Genomic DNA, 27,026 nt, shown 5'->3' with positions numbered 1-27,026 from the left:
TATGGTCGTACACGCAGACAAAAGGCCAGACAAGTCACACCATCCCACGACCTGGATTTTCTTCACTTTACTTCTGTGGATTTGCAATACACTACCCAGACACATATTGTTCTATAAACAAAACACGGTGGGGGGGGTTGCAACCACAGCTGGGAACACACCTGTCCCCCTAGGAGGAGGATCCCTGGGGGGACAAGGAACCCACAACACACTGTTTTACAGAAAGTAAACAGAGGCTCAGGGAGGGTCGATTCCTGAATGTTGCACAGCAAAAACAACTCCAAACCTGCTTGCACTCTTCAAATATGAGGGGCAAAGGACATCAACGCACTGATGTGCCAAGCCCCTTCTGGGAGCCCACTCTGCCTTTTCCACACCTCCCATCACTCCACAGGGCTGCACGGGGATTAAGACCACCACGTTCACAGCCGACTTCCCATTTAGTGGTCCTACAAGCCCACGGCTACTGTGTTAATGTCTCTGTGCCTCAGTTTCCCACGTGTCAATGGGTGGCTCCATGGGACATTGCACTAAAGGACTTAATGAAGGCGCTGGCTCCTGGTGAACTCTCAGGACACGGTGGTCCTGAGCCTCTGCCCCACCCCACCTGTACAGCCCCGGCTTCAGGGCCCGGGCTTCCTGGGCATGGTATGGCCATGTGACCTGTGCTGACAGCTCCGTGGGCTAGCATCTCAAGGACAGGAGTCCCCCACGACACCCACCCCTCAGTCCTCACCTGCGGCACTGTGAGGACACCAGACTGCGGCCACCTCTCTGGCCAGGATCTCCTTCCAGAGCACAGCACCGAAGCTGTCCTCGTCACAGATCTCACAGGGCTCTGCCAAGAGGCCGGGACGTGAGTGGGGGTGGGGACAGGAAGAGGGGTGGAGAGCTGGCAGCAGGGCCAGGAAGGCCAAGACCCCTCCAGGAAATCCATCGTCACAAGGGGGAGTCATTTCCCAGGAGAGCTGAGCCCCAAGCCCACCCGGTCTCTCAGGAAGCCCCTCCCCAGAGGCCAGCAATGGGGTGGGGGGACACTCACTGGGACACCACCGGGTGCTGCATTGCTGGTGCTCATCTTGGGGGCTCTGGCTGGCTGCTACCCCGAAGAAGGGCCCCAATCAGGCACACTCCCCCTGCTGTGTGCCACCACCACGTGACACTGCATCTGCTCCTCGACGCCCAGGGTGCCACTTCCATCCACCGCAGGATGCCACCATGCATAGAGGACGAGGATGCAGGTACTGGAGCCACAGGGATGCTGACACAGGGACAAAGGGGCAGGAAGCCATGAGAAGAAACTGAGACCCTGAGAGTGGAAGCCAAGCTCAGCTCGATACAGGAAAAAACAAATGCTTCACATGCACGTGATCCCTCACCATCACCCCCCTGGCCCCAGCATCCCCAGGGACACTGCAAGGTCCCACAATGAGATGCCACGCGGTCTTGCCCCTGCCTCGTGGTATCATGCCCAACAGGTCCCCCACCCACATGTCCCTCGGCACAGCCCTGCCGTGGGCACTGCTGCAGGAAGCAGTCTCAAGTTTCCACCCAGTGGCCCTTGCACTTGGTGCCCTGTACGAAGGCCCACTGTACTCCCGTGTGCCCTGCTGCCACCCGGGGAGCACCTGGTGGAGCACGGGCTCCGACTTGTCCTTCAGGGGAGGACCCCTCCCAAGCACGGATCTGGGACAGAGCAGCCCGGCGGTCAGGAGGCGAGTGTGGGCCTCGATGGGATTAGCAGTGGGGTGTGACGCAGAGGCCAGCTGGGCAGGGAGGGGCAGAGGTGCCGGGGAAGTTGGGGTCCGGTGCCCACCCCACTTCCCCCTGGAGGCTCGGTGCCCTCCAGCACTGTCTACAGGCAGCTGGGCCAGGGTCTCCACTGGCTTTGCGTCCAGGTCCCCAGTGTGGGGGCTGGAAACAGAGCTGGAGGCCCCAGCTAGGTCTAAGGAGTGAATGAATGAATGAAGGAAAGACACCCCACCCATCCCAGTGCTGCCTTACACAACAGGGTGATGGGGAGATGGGGATGAGGATGGTGCTCGGGCTCTGTTTCCTGGGCACAGGTCCTCGCACCCTGCTGCCCCCTCCCTGTGGTCCTCGGTCCAGTTTCCTCTGAGCATCAGTCTCCTCATCCCACTCCTGCCCCAGCCATGACCTGTGTGCTCGTTCTCCCACGCCCCCCAGGGACAGCACGAGTGATCAAGGTCTCACAGCTGCTGGCTGAGCACCAGGCCGAGCCTCCCCGACACCCAGCAGACTGGCTGCTGAGGGCCTCCAGGCCCCTCTGGCCACCCTCCTTCAACCCTCTCCTGGGTCTTCTCCATCCTGGCCCTCTCCCCTCAGCAGTCATGACTTCATGCCCCCAAAGACCTGAGCCCCTTAGTAGCCCCAGTGCCACGGGGGACACGATGAGGGACAGCTTCTAAACACTGGGGAGCCATTGAGGAGTGAGGAGTGGAGAGGCCTCACATCTGGGGCCAGCACTCCAGGCCATGCTGATGGGCTCGGGAAGAGGCTGCTTCACCCAGGCTTTCTCTCTGAAGGCCACACTTAAGGTTCCCAGATCACTCCCTCTTCAAGGGACCCTGGTGCCATTATCCTATTTATTCTCAGAATCGCCCTGAGGCCTCTGCCCTACCAGCAAAGCAGGGTTAGGGTGAACTCAACAAGGGCACGCAGCCTCACCAAGCACCTACTGTGGGCCAGGTTCAGGCCGGGCCAGGCACCCTGCATGTGCTGACATGGCACCCACGTACCAGGAACCAAGGAGACGGCACTGCCAAGGCCCAGCTCTAGGACCCAAGCTACACCTCGGCCACTGCCCCATGCCACCTACCCCACTGGGACTGGAGCAGGGGAGCCGGGCTGCCTGAGGGCAGGTCACACCTGGCCTGGCAAGAGGGTCCCTGATGCCACTTGGAGCCTGGCTTCTCTGTGGCCCTGGGGAGCAGACCCACCTCCTGGGGTGAGAATGAGGATGGCACAGATCCCAGAGGGTGGGCTCTGAAGCCAAAGGGCCAGGTTCACATGGTGGCCCCGCCACCCACCATCATGGGCCCGTCAAGTACATCCCATCCCAGCCTCACACCCGTCATCTGAGGACGGACTGATGCCTGAAATGGTGGGAATGACAGATGCGGGCACGCTGCTGGGATCAGAGCTGATCCCAGGGAACACACTTTGATGGCCAGCAGGTGCAGTGTCCAGGTGCTCTCCTCTGGAGAGGTCTGCTGGACAGGTGCAGAGTCCCCTCCCAGCGGTCCCCATGCCTGTGCTGGGAACTGACCATCAAGGGGGGCCTGATGAATGAACTGGTCACTAAGAAGGGACACCCCTAACTCCCCCAATTTGGAAGGCGGGGCTCCTTCTCCCTGCTGAGTGAGGTGGCAACCGAGAACTCCACACCCCCCCACGCCCTTGCAGAAACTTCTCCTCTCCTCTCACAGAGCCCACCCTCCCACGGGTCCCACTTTCCCCTGAACCCAGAGGCAGAGCCCCTCTGCCAGACAAGGGACGGGTAGAAGGGGTGGCTCCAACCTTACTGGGGTGGGCGTGCACCGTGCTTGAACCCTGAGCTCCCAGCTGTGCAGCAGAGGCCCAAGGAGGACTTGCCAGGGAGGGCTGCGGGCGGGGGCAGGGCTGAGCTCTGCATGGACCCTGACTCTGGGGGGCCGAGGGCCTGGTTCTGAGCCCCATCCTGGGTCTGGGCGCAATGCCTTGTGATCCCACAAGGGAGGCCTCTCTGCTCTCATTGTTCAGATGGGGAGATGTGAGCCTGTCCACGCGAATCAATGCCCTGCCTCCCCATTGAGGACGGGGCCTAGAGGGATGGGGCTCCACACTCTTCAAAGAAGGTTGCTCCCACCAAGGTTGGCTCTCTGGGGAGCAACCTGGGTAAGGGAGTCCTGCCTCCCCCCTGCCCCTGCTCCGTGCTGGTCACCGCAGTACACAGAAGCCTTGAGTCTCAGACCATCCAGGAACCAAATGTTCACTCCACGTACAGCAGAGACAACTGAGGCTCAAAGAAACGTGGTCCAGACAGCCAGGAGGGTCTGCCCTGGAGACGGCGTGGAGGCCCAAGTCTCAGAAGACAGGTGAAGCCAAGGGTCTCAAGGATACTGCACAAACAAGACTTCACCCTGAACTGGGAATGTTGTGGAAGGACCCTGGGGGCCAGGGGCAGGAGAAGGGGAACAGACCAGGGCCTGGAGGAAGGCAGGGAGCCCCAGGACTGCCTCCATGCCCTCGGGACAGGGTAGGGGAGCGGCTCTGAAGGTATGAGAGCCGAGGCTACCCAGACATCAGGCCTTCATCACTGCCACTTCGCTCGGGGGGACCTCAACAGCCTATGACCACGCCTATTTGGGAGATGCAGACAGAGGCGCCAAGTTATCCACCAGGCTGACAAGGAGAGGAGCTGGGATCAAACCCAGGATCAGATTCCAAGTGCTCTGCTCACTGGCCCCCAGACTAAGGCTGCCTGCCAAAGCCGACCACAGGGCCCCCCGCCTGGCACTCTACACCTCAGTGGTCTCCCTGCTGAGCCATCCCACCCCATCACACTGAGATAAAGGGACAGAAGCCTGGGATACAGGAGACAGGACTGGAAGCATGGCCAGGGTGGGCACATCCTGCCCATCCCCCTTTTGCTGTCCCAGCCCAGGTCCCAACTGGTAGCCTGAGTGACGAGGAAACTGACAATGAGTGGGAGAGAGAGGATGCCCCTTGGTTCCAAGGCAACTGCTGCAGCACTCAGTCTTTCAGGATAGACTCAGGTTAGGCCTCAGCTGCTAAAACACCCATTATTTTGGGGCTGGTTACCTTGGTAACTCAGGTGGTGAGGATGTGGTGGGAGGAGGGGGCGGAGAGGAGGGGTCAGATCAGGATAGGCCAGGCAAGGGGCCAGTGGCTCACAGGACAGACTGCCCCCCCAAGCCTAGACATGACCCTGGTCACACACTGAGCCTTGATCTTCATCACAGACTGACTTCTGATCCTAGACACAGGGTGCTTGGCCCCAATAACACACAAGCCCTGATCCTGGTCACAGACCACCCCCCGACCTTGGCCGCACTTCCACCACAGAGGGACACTCAACTACTGGTGGATGCTCTGCATCAGATATGGAGCCCTGATCCCAGAAACAGACTGCCCACGACCTTGGCCGTGCTCCCATCACGGAGGGACACTCAGCAAGTGGTGGCTGCTAGTTTTGTTGTCATTGTTACATCTTTAACGTGTGTCCCACTCACAGCTGACACTTGACAAATGTTATTCAGACTACTGCATCCACAATGGGGGACTGTCCACAAGGACTCCTGAGGTCCGCAGTGCTGGGCGAGGCTCTCAAGACCCCCTTTGCTGGGTGGCCACAGGGCTCCTGGGCTGGGTGGGCTATTAGGGGGCAGCAGAGGAGTGGGCAAGGCTGGGGGTTGGGCTGCCCCTCCAGGCCCAGACAGAAGCAGCCATTCTTCCCTGGCTCAATGCCCCCTCTGTCTGTAAGCCTCGTTTCTGTCTCACTACTGGATTAACAGAGCCAATTAATGGTGGCCAGGTAGCCTTGGCCACCTAGGAGAGAGGGCACATGGTGAGGGGGCTCCCAGCCTCCTTCCCACCCTGATGGCCCAGCCTGGAGGCTGTGGCCTCCCTGGCCCGTGGCCCCAGTCAGCCGGGATGAGGGCCCTGCGAGAGGCCTGCATCCTGCTAGGCCTTCCTGCTTCCTGGGCAGAGCTCTCCTCAGCCCAGCAGGTGGGGCAGCAGAGGCAATGGGTCAGCCCCTGTCCATTCCTACCCTGCTCTCGCCTACCAGGCTGGTTCCCCAGGCATCCAGGGCGTGGTCCAGAGCCTCTGAAGTTAGGGCCTGTCCTGGGGCAAAGGGACTCCTCCTCAGCCCCCTGCATGGATGTGCAAATGAGGACCACAGGGGACAGGACCTCTCTCTGAATTCCCCCACACAGTCCCCAGTACCCCCTACCCCAGCACCCATGGGTCCTGACTTGGCCCATCTGGCCAGGGGTAGGAAAATGCACAAAAGACTACCATAAGAGAGAGAGGAGCATGGAGCTGAGAGGCCAGGGGAGCGGGAGGGTAGCTGCAGAGATGCCACCAGGCAGAGACAGAGGTGGAGGACAGAGGACAATTGCTCTGGCCCAAGAAACACTTCCCAGCCAGATGCGTGATGTAGCCATGTCACATTTGGACAGGCCAGGTGGGGGCAGGCCTGAAAAAGGGCCAAGTGTTGGCCTGGGCCTCCTGCTGGCTCCCAGCTGGGCTACAGATGGAGGGACTCATGTGACCCAGCCTCCCCTAACCAGGGTGAGGGGCGAAGCTCCCTAGCACAGGCTCAGCCAGCAAGAACTGGGGCCGGGCACCTGCCTGGCTCAGCTACGTGTCTTCTGAATGACTGCTGGACCTCTTTAGTCTGCGTGCCACCCCACCCTGCATGATGTACATGTGCACACACACACTCCTCCTACCAGTAAAGTGCAGTGCAGGAGACACCACGGGCGGGACAACCCGGGGACAAGAGCTGGTTCTGCCCTCTGTCTCCCCTTTACAAGCTGTGTGACCCTGGCTGCTGCCTTAACGTCTCTGTGCCTCATTCCACTACATAAGCATTAATCCAGGGCCTCCTGCGTGCCGGGTTTTATCAGCCAGCAGGGCAAACTCCTCTGCCTTGTTGGGGGCTACATCGTGGCAGGATAGAGAATAAGGGCACAGGAATTACCCAGTGTTCACAGGCGATGCCATGTGGGAGGAGAAAGAGACAGGGTGCAGTGAGAGCGTGGCTGGGGCTGTTGCCACTTGAAGCAGCACGGTCAGGGGGTCAGGATGGCCAGGGCACGACAAGCTGAGGGAAGGGGCCCTGTGGGTGTGCGGGTAAGTGTGTTCCAGCCCAGGGAATAGCCTGTGCAAAGGCCCTGCGCAAGGGGCCACCTCGCTGAGGAGACATCCCCAGGCTGCTGGAGGAGTAAACCGGTTGACAGGCGGTGCTTCCTGCACAAAGGAGACACTCAGATGTGGCTGCTGTCACCACCACCAAGATCTTTACTTCAAGGTCTCAGAGCATCAAGGCCTTCGGAGTCCCGGGCACTCACATGGGGTCTGAGCTGCCTCTGGGCCAAGTGACTGTGTCCTGTCCTGCAGCCGAGCTCCCCACTTTACATCGTGGCAGCCCCAGCCCACAGGCCCTGCAAGCCATCTTCCCCCAAGGCCCCCAGCCCTGCCACACAGCCTCGACACGCGCTTTGTCACAACTGCTGAAAGCGGCCTACACACACACTCACACACGGTGGATGCGAGTACCTCCCACGCTCACACACAAGCACAAAAGAACGCAATGCACACACGTACCTACTGACATGCTGGAAGGGGGCAGGCATGATCATGTGCACACACGCGCCCCATGCACTGAACACATGCACACACACCCCTTGTACACACTCCACCCTGAAGGAAGGAGAAAAGCTGCCCCAGCCAAGGTGGCAGTGACCTCCACCTTGCCCAGCCCGAAGATCTGCCCTCAGGCCTCCCACCCCAGTGCTGGGGACCCTGATACACGGATGCAAGATTGAGATTTTCTGATGTTTCCTGGATGCCACACTTGCACCCTCTTCCTGGGGTTTTGGCCACCTCTTTTCTCCTTTTCTGATCCTCTCCAGCACCACGCTGGTTCAACATGTTTCTCACCTAGGGTACTCGGACTGGGGCCGTGAATACAAACAGGTCCAGGATAACCAACCTCCTTTGTAACTTCACTTAGCTTATTCTGTGCCTCTACAGATGCTATTCTGTGGGATCCATGAGTGCCACTGGCTCAGGAGAGGCCAAGGGCCCTGGACCACATCACCTGGTCCCGTGATGACCTGCTGGCAGGAAAGCCCAGCCCAGACTGGCCCCTGCTGCCCTCCCAGCCCTGGCTAAGGCCCCAGCCTCCCTTAACATCCTGCACTTCCTTCAAATGGGGGCTCCCCTCCCAAGTGTCTGCAGGGTTCCCTACCTGCCCTGCTGCCATGGAGGCCCACCCGGGGTCCCAGTTCACAGATCATGCCCTCCTGGACAGGTGCCCCACTTACCAAGGAAACCAAACGGCTAAGAAGGTGGACTGTGCCCCAACCCCTCCTTGCTGGGACTAAAAATTATTTTTATCTGTGCAAGATTCATATTCTTGCTCTTTCCCAGGAGTATTTCATTAATAATAAACATTTACTATAATTTTTGTACATATTCATTGTAGAATCACAGATTTTTTTTAAAAGAAAAATCTTCACATGTAATGCAAATGCCCAGAACTAAATTTTCATCACATCTGTGTACATATTTTTGGCTAAGACCATAGCCTTCTTGTGTTTGTATGTAATAAAACTGATTTTTTCTTTTTTTCAATGATCTTCAAAAGGACATCTCTGCAGGTCAACATACATCTATTATCTATGCCACCTTCAATGGTCAAATATCACTCCATACCAAAAAAATCCTTTGTGAGTTTTCCTTTATACATTGCTGTTTTAGGTAGTCTTGAGAAAAACAAATTGTATGTTACTTATCTCTAATTTATCTCTAATTATTTACCTCTAAATAGTATAAACAGCATTGACGTATAAAGGGAATACACACTTTTTAATGTGGTACTTATCAGCAAATCATCTCTCTGAAAACTCAAAAGCAACTTAAACTTGAATCAACAATACACGTACCATTGCTCTTCATCCTGACGAATTTTGTGAAGGGAAAATGGTATTTCATTTAAGTTCCTTTTCTGACCAGAGATGCTAAATATTTTTCCCTATATCCATTGGTCACTTACAGATACGAAAAAAAGTACTCTGCCCAACTTCAAATTAGAAGTTTTGCTTGTTGCTTTCAAAGACTTGTCAGTAAAAATGAAGATTTCTTTTGTCTGATACACATTGTAAATCTTTTAAAACACTGTCTTTTATTTTGTTAATCTTATTTTCTGATCTACAGGGTTTTAATTTTTTTATGTTGTTAAGTCAACCTCCAGATTCTTGCTTTTCAAGTCCTTCTTTGGAATGTCTTTGTCAGCATAAAAAATGTATAAATAGGAGTTTTATGTTTTCTTCTGGTACTTCTCTCACTTTGTATATTTAAAAATTTTAATCTATACATCAGAAAATTATTTTTGTGAGGTAAAAATCTGGCTACTTTTCTCTAAATAGATTATTTTTCCACCATTTATGAATAACTTATCCTTATATGAAATTTCATCAGTGACAAGTTCTAAAGTCCTACATATACTTGGGTGTTTGGGCATTTTCTGTTCCGTTCATTTATCTGTTTTTTCAGTTGTTGGTAAATGAATAATTTGTGGAAATTTAGAGCACATTCTGATATCTAGAAGGGCAAAGCTCTGTCTTTGTCTACTACACAGAAATTTGAATTTTATCACAAGAATTAAAAACAGCATGTGTAACTCAAAATTTTTAAAAACCATGATAATGTTTACTTGGTTTATGTAAAACTGAATAAACATGGGAAGACCACACATTTTAAAAAATGAGTCCACCTATTCAAGAACACAGCCATCTCCCCACTTGAAAGTTGTCCTCTAAGGCCCTTCAGTAAAGAACACATGTACAAACGTGTACACTGATTTAAAACGGATATTGAATTTTATCCCAAGAATTTTTATCCCAGAGGCTCATCTATCACAGGAATTATTTTTCTCATTACACACTTTCCTATATATAAAAGTGTACATTCAAAATAAGATGCCATTTTATGTTTATGTTTAATTTGGTTTCTGTTATTACTGATATGCAGTTAAATCACTTAAAAACTGTCAGGAAAGTGCTAAGGGGAACTATGAGCGGGTCCAAAACCAGTTAAAGCTTTAGTTGCCTATAAAGTCGGCTGGACACTGGACCCCACGTTGGTTTCCAGCAGCCCCAGAGGGAAGCTGCCAGGTGGCTGGGCCCCCAGCTCCTCCCAGGCCCGCCCCACCCTGTCCCCAACGCCTGTAGCCTGTTCTTTTTATCTGGTTCGCCCAGGCCGTTTTTTTCTTAGCAAGAGAATATGCTGGGTCTTTCAGATGTTTCCTAAGCTGGCAGCTACGTGGATCTTTTTCATATCTTTTGTTCAGATGCGATATCCAGGCTGGGAGTTCCTGCGGTCTCTCTGAGGGCTAATGGAAGAAGAGCCCACAGGTGGCTCACAGTTCTGACAGCAAAAACAAAAAAACCTACTCATTTTTGGGCCTATGGGCTCAACACATTTCTACCACTAGGCTTTCCGCCACCACTGGGGTCTGGCTGGGAAGCTGTGTCCGCTGGACTCTATCAGTACACAGTAATCATGGCCTAGCAACGCCGCTCATCACAGTGCCCGTGTGCCTCGGAACCCCGAGCCACTGCCCCGCGCGCAGAGGCCCTGTGGCCCAGCATGCCCTGCCCGCACGTGCGAGCCCCAGGCGTCTCAAATCTCTGCCACTGCTTTTGGGCCACACTGGATTCCTTTCAAATGTTGGTGCTAGTTGACTGGATGGTTCAGGACATTTGCAGAATTTAGACTCACCCCTGAGAAAGACATGTTTGCATGCAACTGGGCACAGAGTGGCGTGGAGCTTCAGGATGCTGAAGGCCTCATTCCCCAGAGAGCTCCCCCCTAAAATTCTCTAAATCTAATCCCTCAGTTTATTCCTGTTGTCGCCTGAAATAGTCACACAACATGAGAGTTGTGGCTTAAGTTATATTGGCGGCAAAATGTTTGGATATCTGTGTATTTTTTTTTTTTGATAGCAGGAGTGAAGAGATTTTCTTAGGCTGTAAGTTTGTAACAGGAGAAAGAGCAGACAGTTTCTGGCAGTACTTAAGGAAGGCACAAACTGGCTGGTGTAGATTTCACCAGATGTAATACTGAAGAACAGCAAGCAGATGAAAAAAAATCAAGTAAAATGCAAACACAGAAGGAACAGGGGAACAAAGAGGATTGAGGAGAACGTCTGAAACTGCAGAATAATTCTGTTTCTGGCCAGGCCAAAGGGGAGACCCAGAGCCTAAGTTGCGCAATAAAGAAATCCCATGTCTTCCAGAAATGGGCTTGTACTGTGCCCCTACTGTGCTAATCAGTGGCTAGGAGCAGTTGTGGGCAACATGGTCATAGTACAGACACAGAAGTGGATCCAGGACAGCTGCTGGGGCATAGTAATGTGTCCCAAATGGGCTCCCGGGTTTGCCCAGGGGGATTCCTGGGACACAGGACTATCAGTGATAAAACCAAGACAGTCCTGGGGAAACTGGCATGGTTAGTTCCCCTCTCCCTAGCACTGCAGACCTGGTCTGAGCACTTTCTTGCCCGTCATACCCCTCATCTCTGTGGCCCCTCTTAGGATCATTTCTACTTATCATGGCAGCTTACAGCTGGAAAATTTGGCTGGAAAGTGGTTTTGTTTCAATGGCATTTTGAGGGGAAAAGGCAGAATGGAGGGGGCTAAAGACACAAGAGATGTGAAGAAATGGAAAATGCAGCTCCAACCCTGGGAGGAGGGGAGAGACAGGGCAGCAATGGAAGCAGGCATGAAGGTCAAGGGAGGGCTGCTTCCTTTAGTGACAGAAATGTTGAAACAGAGTGAAGCTGCCCTCAAAGAGCAGAAGGTTAAAAATACCAAACAGAAGCAGTCGAGACACAGGCGAGAGGGCAAGTGGGACTAGGAGTCTCCAGACAAGACTGAAGCCAAGACCAAAGTGGAAGGATCAGCCTGATGGGAGCGGAGGTAGATGTGCTTTCCTTAGACAGACACAAGGCAGCGACAGCCACTGTCAGCAGCATCACCTCCATCTTCCCAGGACGCAGGATTTACAGAATAGGTCTGTGCCGATTCCCAGAAGCTGATAAAAGACCTTGCCTGTCAGAACATTCCCTGAACCTGTTGCAAAGTTGTTCATTACACCTGCAATAAAAGCAGACCCTCCTGAAACTTACTGGTAGGCTCAGAACTCATGAAAGCTGGGGTGGAGGAGGAATGTTTTCCACAGGCCTCTGGGGAAAAGTCCTCCACTGTGCGGGGTCAGGAGTGACTCATCTAAATTCACACACAAGATCTCGCTGCCCTGGGACAGAATCACCTCACTTTGCCACCACAGCAGACTTTATCCCTGGGCAACTGAAGCCTGAAGGAAGGAGCTTTAATAGGAAGGAAGTACCCAGAATGGACTACAGGCCCGACCTCGTTCTACTGCGCTTTGCTTTATTGTGCTTCACAGACACTTCTATTTTTTTATCAATTGAAGATCTGTGGCAACCCTGCAAGGGAGAAGTCTATCAGCACCATTTTTTTCCAACAGCATCTGCTCACTTTGTGTCTTTGTGATACATTCTGGTAACTGCCACAGTATTTCAAGCTTTTTCATTATTACTACATCCGTTATAGTGATTTGTGATCAGCAATCTTTGGTTGTTGCTATTGCAAAAAAAAATTATGACTCACTAAATGCGCAAATGATGGTAGCATTTTTTAGTAATAAAGTGTTTTTTAATCAAAGAGGAACATAGGTATTTTTTTAGACATAATGCCACCACACACTGAATAGACTACAGTACAGTATAAACATAATTTCTATATGCCCTGGGAAACCAAAACCTCATGTGACTTACTTTATTACAACATTTGCTTTACATGGATGGTCTGAAACTCAACGAACGATCTCCAAGGTAGCTTGCATTATCAGTAACTAGGCAGATCTGAGAACTTTAAGTGACAACACGGAAACTACAGCAGACAAACCAAACACTAAGATGGTCTTTCTGATATGTCAATTTCACTAAGCTGAAGTCCCTAATCACTTAAACACTAATCAAAGTCTTTAACTTTACAAATAAAGTCTGAAACTAAATAAATTTCAGAAACCAAAGCAGGTATCGACACACAAAAAAAGTCGCACTACATACAATAGCCAAGACATGGAGGCACCCTAAATGTCCACTGACAGATGACTAAAGAAGTTGTGGTATACTTATACAATGAAATATTACTCAGTGATAAAAATGAATAAAATAACGCCAGGTGCAGCAACATGGATCTGTCTGGGGATCATCATTCTCAGTGAAGTAAGCCAGAAAGAGAAAGAAAAATACCATATAATATCACTTATATGTAGAATCTAAAAAAAAGAAGATGAGCAAGAAAGAAAGAAAAAAGAGAGCACTAATGAGCTCATCTACAAAACAGAAACAGACTTGCAGATGTAGTAAACAATCTTACTGGTTACCGGGGAGAGGGGGTGCAAAGGGATAAATTCGGGAGTTTGAGATTTGCAAATGTTAACCACCATATATAAAAATAGATTAAAAAATGGGGTAGAGCACATGCTTAGCATACACAAGGTCCTGGGTTCAATCCTGCAGCACCTCCTCCAAAACTAAAACAAATAAGCAAATCTAATTACCGCCCCAACAAAAAAAACTTTTTAAATAAATAAATTTGAAAAATAGATTAAAAAACAAATTTCTTCTGTATAGCATACAGAACTATATTCAATATTTTGTAATAACCTTTAATGAAAAAGAACATGAAAATAAATATATGTATATATATGCATGACTGGGACATTAGGCTATACACCAGAAATTGACACATTATAACTGCCTATACTTCAGTTAAAAATAAATAAGTAAATAAATGCTACAAGGTATATACCCTACCTTGGGAGGGAAAAGCAAGCACCTCTCCCAAGGGGCTGTGGAGGGCACCAGAGAGCTTGGTGAGATCTATGGGGCCCAGGGCAAGACCTTCCCTGGTCTGGAAGAAGGGGAGGGCCAGCTGAACAGGGAAAGGTCTCCTCAGAGAACTGGGTCCGCCCCCAGCCCACAGGCTGCTCTCCTAAGGAAGCTTAGCTGCCCAGGCCAACTCTGGCTCACTAACAGGTATGCCAGGATGGGCTTGAGTCTTAAGTGTTGCCCCAGCCAGGTCCTTCCAAACCCAAAACAATGGGGAGGGGCAAAATAATAATTTTTTTTAAATATTAAAAGAAATCAGTCCTGGAATTATTTGAGGGCAACTCCAGTCTACACTTTGGAGAACCACTGGTCTGGAACTGTAAGGGTGCTTTTCACCTCAGCAAAACAAAACGCTCTGCTGTTCGAGCCAATGGATCAAAATCATGAAATCTGTTACAGGGGTGGGCTGGAGGCCATTGTGTACGTGTGCTGAAATGGATTATTTACTCCTCAGCTACCTGCAATAAAGCAACAACACTCCTCCCCGAAGATTCAACCTCCATATTGACAGAGAAAAAACTAGCATCTAAGAAGTAAATCGCCTTAATCCACGTCAGCTGAATGAGGAATAAAGATACAACTTTCTTTTTAATCTGACATCTATACTGTATATACTGTAAATCCTTTGGCGACGCTTGGAAACACACTAGCCTTTTAGGACTGGAGCAGCTTGGGAGCAGAGAAATGGGTGCAAAGACCTGCTTAATTATTTATTATAATATTTGTTTTCCATCCATCGGGGTATTTTAAAAAGTGAAACAAGACATAATGAGCCTTGTCATACAGTTTCATAATAGTTTATAGTCATAAAAAGAAATATGATACTTAAACTTTGCTGGGATGGTACCGTTTATCAACTCACAGAATTTAAAGAACAATATAATGGTGTCTCCAAAGCAACTTCAAATTTTCATAACTCTAGGAAAGAAAAGCAAGGGTATTTTAAACAATCTATTTTTCTATCATTTTCAGCTTAACAAACTAGAGGCTAGAATTGCTCTAAAGCAGTTTATAATTGCTACTGTTCGCACTTAGATTTATTAGGCTCCAAATACAAGTTAACATACAGACTTTGAAGCACTTTATCCCACTTAAAATCAAAACCCCTACAAGGCTGGTGACTAGGCAGTAACAGCGGGGGCCAGTTGCTATGGACATTCGTTGTCAGTGGAAGCTTCCCACCGACAGAACCTAAACTGTACCCATAATTCTAGATGCAAAGCCATCTGAGTGCTGAAAAACAAGGCTTTTTTTAAAAACACCTTTATTATGGTATGATTTTGTACAGTAAACTACACATATTTCAGATGTACAATTTGAAAAATTTTAATAAATGTATACACCAATGAAACCACAATCAAGATAGCTAACATTTTCATCTCCCCCCAAGATGTACAAGTGTCGAATTCCTTATTTATCCCTTCCCACCCACTTTACCTCTGGTAACCACAAGTTTCAATTATCACCCATTAGTGTGGACGTACTGCTTGTTAAAATACTTCCACATCGCTTGGTAAAGAGCTGATTCTGGCAGCCCCCTCTCTAGGACTTTTCTCCAATTTGATTACTAAAAGCACATCCTAAGGCCCCCCCCAAACTCTCCTTCTTCTGTATGGCAACAAATATGAGACTATGAAAGGTCAATCTGGTGACAATCTAACACAATGAATTGCTATGAAGAGGAAGTTGTGTGGTTGGACTTTGAGTAATAACTAAGATGTGGCTACAAAAGAACGTTGCTCTTCTTGTGCAGCAGGTAGTGGTTCCTGAAAGCAATCCCAAAAGGAGACACTCCTACTTTGATCAGCTTCATAAAACTAAGATAGGAAATATTTTATAAATATTAATGTTATTTAACATAAAGCACTTCACTAAAAAATTTTGTTCCCTTCCAATCTATAGACATCTTCTTCTTTAACTTCACTAACCACTGAAACAGATCTGTCCCGTAACTAGGCATCTGACCCTTCAATTAACACTAGAGAAATATCAAGAAGACCAGCGAGTCAGAAGACAGGGTTGACCTCCAGCTTCCAGGAAAAAGACCCTTTATGCGCCAAGACACTCCTAGGCCCTAGACCAGTCTAGGACTGAAGGGCCAAAAACACCACCTGAGTCAACTCTGATCTCCTCCAAGGACCTCCACCAGCACAGAAGCTAGGGACCACTCAGGGGTGGAACTTCCTTAGAACAAGAAAATTATGTCTCCTCTCCAAACATCACGTGTAGGCAATCACTTCCCCTCCTCCACTACACCCCATTCAACAACATACAACCACCAGCACCACCTTTACGTGAAATGAAAAGAGCCTATTAGAACCTTGGCCATCTCTAATTTATTCCTGTAGATCAGGGTTGTCCAAAAACAACCCAAAATGTGAGCTGTGTGGTATAGTTTTAAATTTCTACTAGCCACATTTCAAAAGTGGAAAGAAAAGTGAAATTAATTTTTGTAGTATTTTACTTAACACCATACATTCACAGTATTATCATTTTGACAAGTAATCAATATAAATAATTATTATTAATGAGTTATTTTTCTTTCTTAAAAGTGTCTTCAAAATTCTGTATTTTACAAGCTTAGAGGACATCTCCATTTGGACTAGTCACATTTCAAGCACTCAATAGCCAATAGCCAATAGCCACACGTGGTGAATGATCCCTGAATTGGACAACACAGTTTCAGACCAGGGGTCCATAAATGGTGACCAGCATGAGCCAAGAATGGTTACTGCATTTCTAACTGGCTGGAAAAAATCAAAAGAAGAATATTTCATGACATGTGAAAATTATATGCAATTCAAACTTCCATGTCCATAAATAAAACCGCACCGAATCACAGCCACTTTCACATGCATGCTGTCTGTGGCTGCCTCGTGCTGCAATGGCAAAGCTGAGCACTGATGACAGAGGCCTATGGCCCACAGAGCATAAAATAGTATTACAGGAAACGTACGAAGAAAAAAACCTTGCTGATCCCTGTTTCAGTTGATCATGAGACAGCTGTGACGATGCCGTATGAGATGTGCGGCCCTTGTGCCACAAAGTTTAAGCCAACGATTTTCCAGAATTTTTACTGCCTGAATGAGACACCATCTCAAAAAGTAACAGAATTTAGACACAAAAGCTCGTGTATAACCTCAAAACAGCTACTCAAAGTACAACTAATACTGGGCTCCTATGCCTTCTGCATCCATCTTCCTTTTTCTCCATGCAACAAAATAGTTGGGTCACGCACTATTTACATCTACATGTTTCCAACTACGATACTATGAATCTGGCACCTGCAGAAGAGGACTTACCAGTGCCGACCAAATGAAAAACATGGGAAATAACTGAGTTTATGCTTTAAAAACATTTTTTTAAAACTTTAAATACGTTATAATCACAACAAAGTAGAAAAAGAGAATAATTGTGCATAAGAAAAAACACTAGCATAATGAGACTATAGGTGATCTTTTTCCTAGACATAATGAACTTTTGTAACTTTCACTTTTACAAAGAAAAACGTTTAGACCTTTAAGAAACACCAGGATTTTACTTTTACTGGAGTTTTTTACTTTAAATAATACATCTCTTAGAAATTTCCCTTATTTGTATGGAAAGTAATAAATATGTTTTCCTTCAAAGTAAGTTGAAAAACTTTTAACTATATTCTGAAACCTGAAATGACTGATAATATGCCTGGTCCTATTGGGAGAAAGGGAAAAAAAAAGACAAGAAAACATACTAATTCTTATCTAATTATTTTGCTTGCTTACTTACCTCACAAAAAGACTTAGCAAAAATTTAATTACATTTATAATTATTTAGTGAACAAAATTATTTATTTTAATTTGTAAAAGTTTATTTTCAGTCATCCACAACACAAAGTCTGTGAGATTTCATGAGTTTTTCTTCCCAATCCACTAACATAAAAATGTGTCTTGCCTCTACAACTCACTGCAGGTCACTGAAAACAAACTAGTTAATCTGACTTCTGTCATTGGTGAAATGAGAATGAGATTAAATTAGATAATTTAGGAAGCAAGGATAACAAATGTCAAACTAACAGGAAATAACTTCAAATTTGTTTTGGATATCACTATCAAAGAAATCCAGTGGAGAAAATAAAGTTACACATTTATCAAGTATTTTAAAATAGTCTAGGATACAAAATCATCATGGACCAAGACGCTTTATCTTCCTAATTCCTTAAATTATTTTCTACTGTAACCCTTAAATCAATACACTCTACTGTAACAGACACTGTTAATTTCCTTTTCCAAGATCAACAAGAAAATGTGCGGCCTACTATTACTTTTCCCAAATTCTCGTATTTCTATCTGTCCATTCTAAATCATAGTTAACACATTAAATAGAACCACTTCAAAATAGCTAAGAAATTCCACTCATGATTGTGTATTCCATTCTGATTCCAAGTTTATAAAAGCAAATACACAAATGCAGTCACAAGATTTTTAAAAAAAAAAACCCATAAAGGAATTGTACATCACCTAAGCTAATATGATATAAATTAAGTGTACATCAATAAAAATTAATTACAATTTAATAAATAAATAAACTATACATGAACAAGTAACTTTTTAATCCTAAAAGAAGGATACAGTTCGTTTCAATGTATAAGACAAATATAAATAGTCGACCAGTGCCTCCCTCCTTCCTGCCTAAAATGCCCACTCCTCCCACCGAGGAGGGAGCGCTAGGGGCTGCTTTCCTGACCGCCAAACCCTCCCCCAAGAAGCCCCGCCAGTTCCCAGCTCGCCCACCTCCCCTGGTCCCCAATCGCGCTGCACCACTCGGGAGACTTCTGCAGCCAGCCCGGCCCGCCGCCCGCCCGCGACCCCCGCGCTGCCCCGGGATTCCAGGCGCCTTCTACCCCAACCCCGCCGCTGCGGCGCCCTCCTGCCCGCGCCTCGCGCAGCCAGCCGGGTCCTAGCACCCGGTATGACTGACTCCTCCCGCCTCCCAGCCGCAGCCCACGCCCCGTGCACGCAGCCCAGGCTCCCAGCGCCTTCCATCCATTCCCAGGAGTGGTCGGCCTACCTGCCCGCGCTAGGCAGGGAGAGGGGGTGCAGTTTGCTGCCGCCCCCATCCCCTCGTGCTGCCTAGCCTGAGCGGGGAGCGCAGCCCCTGGGCGGCCGGCGCCCCCTCCCAGGTTTCCTCGGGTCCCCAAGCTAGCGGGGCCAAGAGAAAAGAATCACCTCTCCGCGAAGCCCCGTTCGCTGCTCGCTCCCGCACCCGTGGGAGCCTCGGGTGCCGGGGCCCCGCGCAAGGCTGCCCCGGGGTCCCCGCCCCCCACCCAGCCGCCCTCGCGGAGCCCCAGCTGTCCTTCTCGCCGCGCAGCCCTCGCCCCACCCCCAACCCCCAAAGGCTCCCGCGACCCGCGCTGGGTCCCCTCGCGGCTTTGGCTCAGCGGCTCGCACCTTCCTCAGCGTAGACATCCTCGGGCACTCCAGTTCAGCAGGTGCCTGGGGACATGGCCCGACCGCACCTCAGTCAGCCAGCCCAGGGATCCTCGCCGCCGCCGCCGCTCTGACCCACTGGGGCTCTTTGCACCACTGGGCTTATCGACTGGCGCCTGCGCACTGGGCGCCCGGAGAGGCACCGCCCACGGAGCACAGTGGGGGAGGCCGCGGGAGACATCTGCAGAGGGGCGGGGCTCGCGCCTGCGGGAGCGCCAGGCCTCGCATCCGTTACCCCCGCAGGCACGTTCACCCTGGCCGCTTGGCAGGCACGACTGGGGAGCGCGCGCACCTCACGGCCCACCAACTGTTGCGTGGGGAACGGCGAGTAAGGCGGGTAAAGCGGGGGTCTCCGGGAGCCGGAGGATGCCACTGCGTGCCCGCCGCCCCCGTGCGCGGTGCCTCCCGGGGCGCCCAGTGCGCCGGCGCCAGCCGTAAGGCCCCACGGTGCAAGGTGTGTGTGTCTATGGAGGTGTGTGTATATAGAGTTGTGTGTCTTCACCAGGTGTGTTTCGTTCGAGTTGGACAAAGCAGCGTTCTAATTTGCAACAGCACGGGATTTTTTTTTCCTCCTTTATCTTAAAATAAGTGTCTGAAATTTGAAAAAGTCATCTGAAAATTGTGACATTTTGCAGAACGTCGATCCCCCATGTAGACTATCGATTGCCTCATTCTGTTCGCCGTCTCTAAAGTGGAGCTGGTCTAAGGAGTGTCCTCTATGCTGGCCGCAACCCCATAGAAATAAACCAGTTTAACGCCATTTTCCGTCCTCAAAAATAAAGCGTGTCCCTGCTCAGTGAACCCGAGAGCAGCAACTGTATGAAACCATGTTTATCGCCGGCATCGCTTAAGCGCCCTGTAGACTGGGCCCACAGAGGGCTCCAGCAGAAGCAAGGAATTGTCTGATTAAGGCGCTGGCCAAGGAGGGCCAGGTGGATGGCAGTGCCAGTGGCCGCGCAGACTCCAGGCCGGTGGAAAGCCAGGCCCCAGGACTGGGCGGGGGTGGGTCGGGCGGACTGTAAGTGGGGCTGAGTGCTCACGCCAGGGGGTCCCTGCGAAGCTGACTCCTTCAAGAAACAGGGCGCCCAGATGGCAGAACTCTTAATTATTTCACTCAAAGGAGTGATTATGTTCCACTGAAGTAACACTGCTTATGTAACTTATTTTCACACGAGATGAACGGTGGGGAATTGAGAAATCGGTTTCCCTTTACTATTACCATTGAGTCTTCCATGAGACAGGGGTCACGGGTGGACATGGCTCACCCTCCATGGGCATGGCCACACCTGCTGTGTAACTGATGCTCGGCATCTGGGACCGGGATGTTGGACTCAGCGCCCTCTGCCAGCCTCCATCTCTCAGAGCGTTTGGTCCTGCCTGGCATCCTCTGCGGGTCCTTGCTTTGCCTGCCAGTGGTCTGTGTCCCCACTAGAGAGGAATCCCCTCATTGGAAGGGGCCTTGTCAGGTTTTTCCACCATTGAAAAGTTGACATCTCTGAGATTGCCTGACACACAGTAGGTGCTCTGTAAATCTTAGCTGAATAAAGGAATGCGTCATCTTATTTGTGAGATAAACCTCCCTGGTGGGCAGTATTACCTCCATTTTATAGATGAGAAAACTGAGTTTCAAAGAAGGAAATGTGCTCAAGGTCCCACCCATCCTCTTTTATCTTCTGTGTTTAAAGTTAATACTGTCAATTACCCATGCCCTAAAGTGATCAAATCCAATTGAATTCTTTACTCCGACCGTGCCCTTTCTTGTGAACACACATTCAAGGTTAAACGATTTTATGAAAATAAAATCTTGGATACTCCCATAGAGTAAACCCTTCATTTAACAGATGTAAAGAAATACTAGTGCTGTTAGGTTCCCTTCTGTTCTGTCATCACTCAGGCCTGGAACTGGTCCTTTCTCCATGACTGAATTGAGTTCAAAATCTGCAAGATCAGAATCTCACAAATTTAGGATAGACGCACAAGGCCTTCCCAAAAACACAGCAAGTCTTCTTTTACTCCCTTTATTTTGACTACTATAATTTTTTTAGGGAAAAAAGGAAGGTAGACTGTCCCTCTAAAGTGATTTTTTTTAAATCATGTTTTAGGTTTAAAACAAACTAAAAGCGCTCTGATAAAGCACTGCTGAGCCAGGAGTGTTCACTGCCCACCTAAGCTCACACGCACACGGGCGCTCAGGTGAGTATGCACACACGCCCAATTCGTTCTTAGATGTATCTTTTCTGCTAAAAAATTTTATGTTACGCATTTATTACGTTTCCTAAGAATCTTACAAATCTTAATGTTGAATAGCTTAATACTTGTGAAGTTTTCACCAAAGCTACTAACTTGTTGTCATATCCTTCCTGTCAATGTCACCGGCTATTCTTGAGTGATGACACACTCTTCTCACTCCCAAATACAATTGTTTACAGGAAAAAGTGGCTTTTGGAAGGAGGCAAGTTCAAAACCACAAAGGATCCTTGCAGGTGACCACTTGAGTGAGGGGTCAGGTGGGGCCAAGGGCAGGGTCTCATCTCCCAGGGAAGCTGCTTGCACGCCTGAACGGCACTTCATCTGCTGCGCTCAGTCCGATCCCCATCCTACATGCTGATTAAAACCACGAAAACAACACTTCACGGCCCACGAGCAAGTATCCCTCGCAGTCTGTGCAGAATCACAGTCCAGTAAACAGGCGCACCTCTGGCTAGGATGCCGGCCTCCAGAAAGTCACAGGAGCCCAATTCGGGGCCAAGAGTGGGATGGCCCAGCCCTCCCGCAGGTCGCTCGGCCCCAGGACAAGACGTCCAAAAGCCCGCGGAGGCAGGCAGATTCCAGGACAAGGCGTTCATTCCGAAATGCCTGTTCCCACCCAGGCGGTGCCCTGCATTGAAAGGGGCCCCGCCAGCGCTGCCCTCTGGAAGTTTCTGCCCCTGGGTCAACAGGGACTCTGGTCTTCAACAAAGAAGATCGGACAAACCAATTCATGAGGAGGTGTTGGTTACTGATAAGTACTTAATGCGGGAGTCTTCTTAGGAGTTTTGCAGTCGTAATAGGAGCCATCCCTTAACTGAAGGCAATGAATTTCTAATGGTGGTCGCTCCAGGGTGTTAAAAATGAAATTTCAGGGTGTTGCTTCGAGGATTGAAACCCTAATCCAAAAGGCATTTCAAGTGCTTCCTCTGTATCCATTCAACTGGATCTCAAAAACACATGAACATCTTACAAAAGATACTGTTCACTTTTCACCCTCATAAACAGTAAATTGGACCCCTGTTTTATGCTGTGACTTCTGATTGTGGGGTCCCTACTTCCCCCCACTCTGTCTTGCCGCTCTTGGAAGCAGACTTTGCAGACCAGCGAGGAAGCGGGGCGTAGCAGGGAGTTAGCGAGGCTCCCCATCTGCGTTTTTACCAGGCTGGATGCAGTCGGCAAAGGTCCACCTTTTAAAGAACCAGCATCTTCCAACACTTTTGTTTTATTGTTTTCATGGCCAGTCATTCGTGAGGATTTCTTTGTGATGAAACAGGTTCTGATTGATTTTTCTGTTGAGGGCCGTTCTCTGCTACTGTGGTCATGTGTGGCATGTGTACTTACATGTGTGTGCACAGGGGTGTGTGGCGTGTCCTGTGTGGGAAGGACACACTAAGGACAATGACCTCAGTGGTATATGCCCCTCCTCAGATTTTAGTCTTTGTCACGGTCCCCCCTGTCCCCACTGTGGTCCCCCAGCACAGAGGGTGGGACAGGCCTGCTTTGCCCTGTGTTTTTAGGGTCACTGCTTGTAGTACTCCAAGGCCAACACCAATTCCAGCCAAGACCCCATTTTCCATTCATGACATGGGGACCCAAACACCCACTTGGGGTGCAATTACACGGATTCAGAAGAGAGGGCTGTGGCTGAAGGTGGTCGGAGGGTATGAACGCCCAGTTATAAGGTGAGTCAGCTCCGGAGACGTACTCGCAGGCTCGGTGACCACAGTTAACAACGTGCTACTGTGTTTCTGAAATCTGCTGAGAGCCGATCCTAAACATTTTCATCACAAGAAAAACAAATACATAACGATGTGAATGGCCGGATGTCCACTACACCACCTTGTGGTGACCATTTCGCAGTACACATTTGTATCAAGTCACCATGTTGTGCCCCTTAAACTTATACAATGTTATATGGCAGTTTTATCTCAATAAAACTGAAAAAAAAAATTTTAAAACTAAAACGAGGCAGAGGATGAAAACCGCCCACAGCCTTTGGCTGCAATCCCCAGGCCTCTGCCCCCCCGGGACCCGCATCACCAGGTTAGAGCAACTTCCACAACTGACAGCCAGGCCCAGGGCTGCTGTGCGTCTGCCTGGGGACCCTGAGGACAGGATGCCCAGGCCGGGAGCCGTCGCAGGTCGCACTGTAGCCTTGAGGTCTGCACGCCCCACAGACGAGCTCTGAGGGAGTTTCTGGGAAAAGCCAAAAGTAATTTTGCTCATGAGAAGTCCTAAATTACCGCTGATAGTGCAGTTAACTTCCCAGAGATCTGTGCATACGGAATGGAGATCCAACAGCTTTCTAATGAAAGAAGTGAGAACCCTCCACCCAAGGCTCAAGGTTCCAAGCCTGGCTTCACCACCCCCATGCTTCGCCAGGTGGCCCCTGGGGGGCCCCTGGTGCTGATCACCTTGGACTCATCCTCAACCTCAGTGCACCTGGGGTCCCCAGACCGTTAGCACTGTGTCATTATTAATGCACTTTAAGAGGTTGTCTGATTGCAAAGAAGAGAGAATCAGAGCAGAGAGGGGAGGCAGAGATGAGAATAAGGTTGTTATTGGTTAAAACAGTAGGAGTCTTGAGGGGAGGCTTGTGGGGACACGGAGACAGGAGCCCCCGGCCTGGGGGTGCCATCCTGGTCCTCTCTCCTTGGGCACCACGTGCTGTGTTTGGCCAGCAAGTGATTCTGTTCCTGTATTTCAGGACCAGCCTCCGACCAGGCCAGTGGGATCCTAAGTCCCAGTCGGTTTGCGAGGCGCTCGACCTGTTTGTCTCTGTTTCTCCATCCAGCTGCCTCGTTGCTCCACTAACTTTCTCACCAGAGCTCCGCTGTTCAGCGAAATTGGGCCCAGCGAGGCGGAGCCACATCTGGAGAAGCTCATCTGTCCTGACTGGGCTCCAGTGACACCCGCGGGGCCGCGATCCTGGTTTGCCCACTCACGTCCCTCCTCGCCGCCTTCCCCGAGACAAGTCTAGATGATCTGTGCCAATTTCATGAGGCACGGAGCCCTTTCTACGTGGCTGTGTTCCTACCGAGCTGCCTGCACAGCTCACGCACCCGTGTCTGTCAAAACCCATGTCCCTCCCTCGCACGGGCTCCAATGGTGTGATGGGCACGCAGGTCTCAGCCACGGGGTGTTGGGACGCATGGTGCAGTTTTCTACAGGAGCATCTCAGGACCACGCTGCAGTCACCCACAGTGCTCCGAACCACCATGTGGGCCACAAGGACCCCTGGACACCAGAGACTCTCAGAAGTCAGTGTGGGAGAAGACGACGGGAAAGGGGTCAAGAGAAGATCTAGTTCATGTGTCTGTGCTCAGTTCCCATCTGAGCCGCACAGTCCTCCGAGTGCCCCGGGCAGATGCTTCAGTGCCAAGTTTCCTCCATGAATACTTACGGTTGACCCTTGAACCACACGGGTTTGAAATGCGTGGGTCCACTTAGACATGGGTTCTTCTTCATAGATTCACATACGTGCTGTAAATGTATTTTCTCTTCCTTCTGGTTTGCTTAATACCATTTGCTTTTCTCTAGCTTACTTGACTGGGAGGATACAGAGTATAACACATATACAAAAGATGTGTTAACAGACTGTTTATGTTATCAGTGAGGCTCTGGTCAACAGTGGACCATTAGTGGTCACGTTTCTGGGGAGTCAAACGGTAAACATGAATTTGCAGTTACGTTGGGGTCAGTGCCCCAATCCCTGCCTTACTCCAGGGTCAACTGTACGTCAAGGGAGAGAGAATGAGAAATAGGGTTCTTCACTGTTTAAGAAGGAAGAGGCATTCTAGATCACTCCTCCAGATGTCCTGAGCCTTCACAACAAAAGTCAGCACCACTTCTGATCGTTTACAGATCACATCAGGTAATTTGTGTGTCAATAATTCTCCCCAAATCATAGCTACTGGTTTTTAATTACCACGATGTCTGAAGCTTGGTTTCTTTCCTAATTTTGTGACCAAATATTCTGCAGGGAGTCATCTTTGAAACCAAGAAATATGCCTCGAACTCCATAAACAGGTACACTTGAAAATGCAGTGTCTACCTCATGAAATACTCTCGTAAGGCATTCATAACACAAAAGAAATTCTCATTTTACTATTTATCAGAAATGACAGGCTGAGGATGACCTCCCCGTTACTAATTCATTTTGTTCTTAGTTAAGTTTTGCCCTTGAGGCAAAGGGAGATAAAAATAAAGAAAATGGTGCTAGTTAAATGTTTGGATCTTTAAACGTACATAACTGTAGTGGGTGACCCGAAACTTCTGCAGTGAGTTCAGTGACGCATTGTCATTCATCATCTTTATCTAGAATGTGCTTTTATCTATATGTGTCCTTAAACATTAATATTTAAGACCTGCATTTTCTCCATTTTTCAGATAGGCCTTTCTACTCAAACTGTTGTCCTGGGGTCATGAGCATCCATCCACCTTGGGGGTCAGTTAGACGAGCAGAATCTCAGGTCCCACCCCAGACCTTCTGAACCAGAAGAAGATCTTGGCAACCAGCGTCCACTCTCAGCTGAGAGGCCCTAGTTTCCACCACAGTTCTGTCTTCCAGCCGTAAAGAAAGTGGGCATCCTACCTGCTCTGCACCTGGGATGTTTCCTTGTCAGCATCTTCAGGAGGAACAGCAGCAAGCATCGTCTTGAGACCCACCATCTCCTTTCCCGATTGTCTTGCCAATTAAGCTGACTTCTTGGCCACAGTCGTCTACAAGGAGCAGCCACCTTCTCATCTCAGCCAATCGCTTGTATCGTCCCCAATTCCGTAAATTATTAAAGCCACGTCTTCCAGCTCCCTGATCTCTTCCCGTTACTCGCTGAAATGTACATCTCTCTTCTTTCTGCCAAACCAGTTTCGCCATGTTCTTTGGGGCAGAGAAGACAGAAAGGAAAGATACTGGGAAGAGGTCAATGTGCCAGTGATTAATGAGCTTTCATTTAAATTCCATGTGAAGTAAAGAGTTGACTGGATGAAAATGACGTCTTTTGGAACCAGCGAGAGCAAACTGGAGAAGACTTCCCAGTGCCCTTCCCCTCATCAGCTGGGACCTCAGTGTCTGCAGGCCAGCCTCCGACATCACATCTTACATACTAATGCACATGGATACTCCTTGTAAGTGTGTCTGGGCTGTGTGTGTGTGCTGTGCGTGTGCTTCCATATTCACTTTGTTTTTGCCTACAAGTGTATGCCATTAAACGTTGAACCCACTTGTTGAGAGCAAGTGGTCATCTTACTATAAGCTTCCTCCTATGACGGGGCTGGTACTTCATAGTGTGTTTCAAGCATTTTTATTCTTACATAGAATGCGGATGGCCTGTTCGCATCAAAAATTCTTGTGGAATATATGTATGTACAATGAAAAATGATGCTCTACACCAGAGAGTGACACAGTATTGTACACTGACTATACTTCAGTTTAAAAAAAAGCCCTCTTGTGCATCCATTCAAGAAAACCCAATTAACCGACTGAAATATCATACTTAAATTACAGTGGAATTATATGTCCCCTCTGCTTAAAACCATTGAAACTTGTGGCACATCACATCAATGAAGGATACT

At 49.2% G+C, this 27,026-nt stretch overlaps 1 protein-coding gene and 1 long non-coding RNA gene across 7 annotated transcripts in view; one reads left to right on the top strand and one right to left on the bottom strand.

Moving 5' to 3' along the window:
• LOC106730891 (translation initiation factor IF-2) overlaps window positions 1-19,318 on the bottom strand; it is a 73,107-nt gene extending 53,789 nt beyond the window's left edge. For 2 of the 6 annotated variants that reach the window (XR_004319737.1, XR_004319738.1), the window contains exons 1-2: window positions 19,164-19,315; window positions 14,569-14,655 (exon numbers count right to left, since the gene is read on the bottom strand). The gene's annotated coding sequence lies outside the window, so the exon portion shown is untranslated. Of the gene's footprint in view, window positions 1-14,568; window positions 14,656-19,163 lie in introns of all 6 variants that reach the window. The other 4 variants (XR_004319743.1, XR_004319744.1, XR_004319742.1 and 1 more) reach the window with 4 other exon arrangements.
• Window positions 19,319-19,428: 110 nt separating this feature from the next.
• On the top strand, window positions 19,429-26,864 carry LOC116663558. Its single transcript, XR_004319746.1, has 3 exons — window positions 19,429-19,656; window positions 21,305-21,395; window positions 25,842-26,864. It is a non-coding gene; the product is annotated as an uncharacterized LOC116663558 (long non-coding RNA).
• Window positions 26,865-27,026: the final 162 nt, after the last annotated feature.

The sequence above is a fragment of the Camelus ferus genome, chromosome 5 (genome assembly GCF_009834535.1).
Source record: "Camelus ferus isolate YT-003-E chromosome 5, BCGSAC_Cfer_1.0, whole genome shotgun sequence".
Lineage (NCBI taxonomy): Eukaryota > Metazoa > Chordata > Mammalia > Artiodactyla > Camelidae > Camelus > Camelus ferus.
This window is presented reverse-complemented; position numbering and strand designations above follow the sequence as displayed.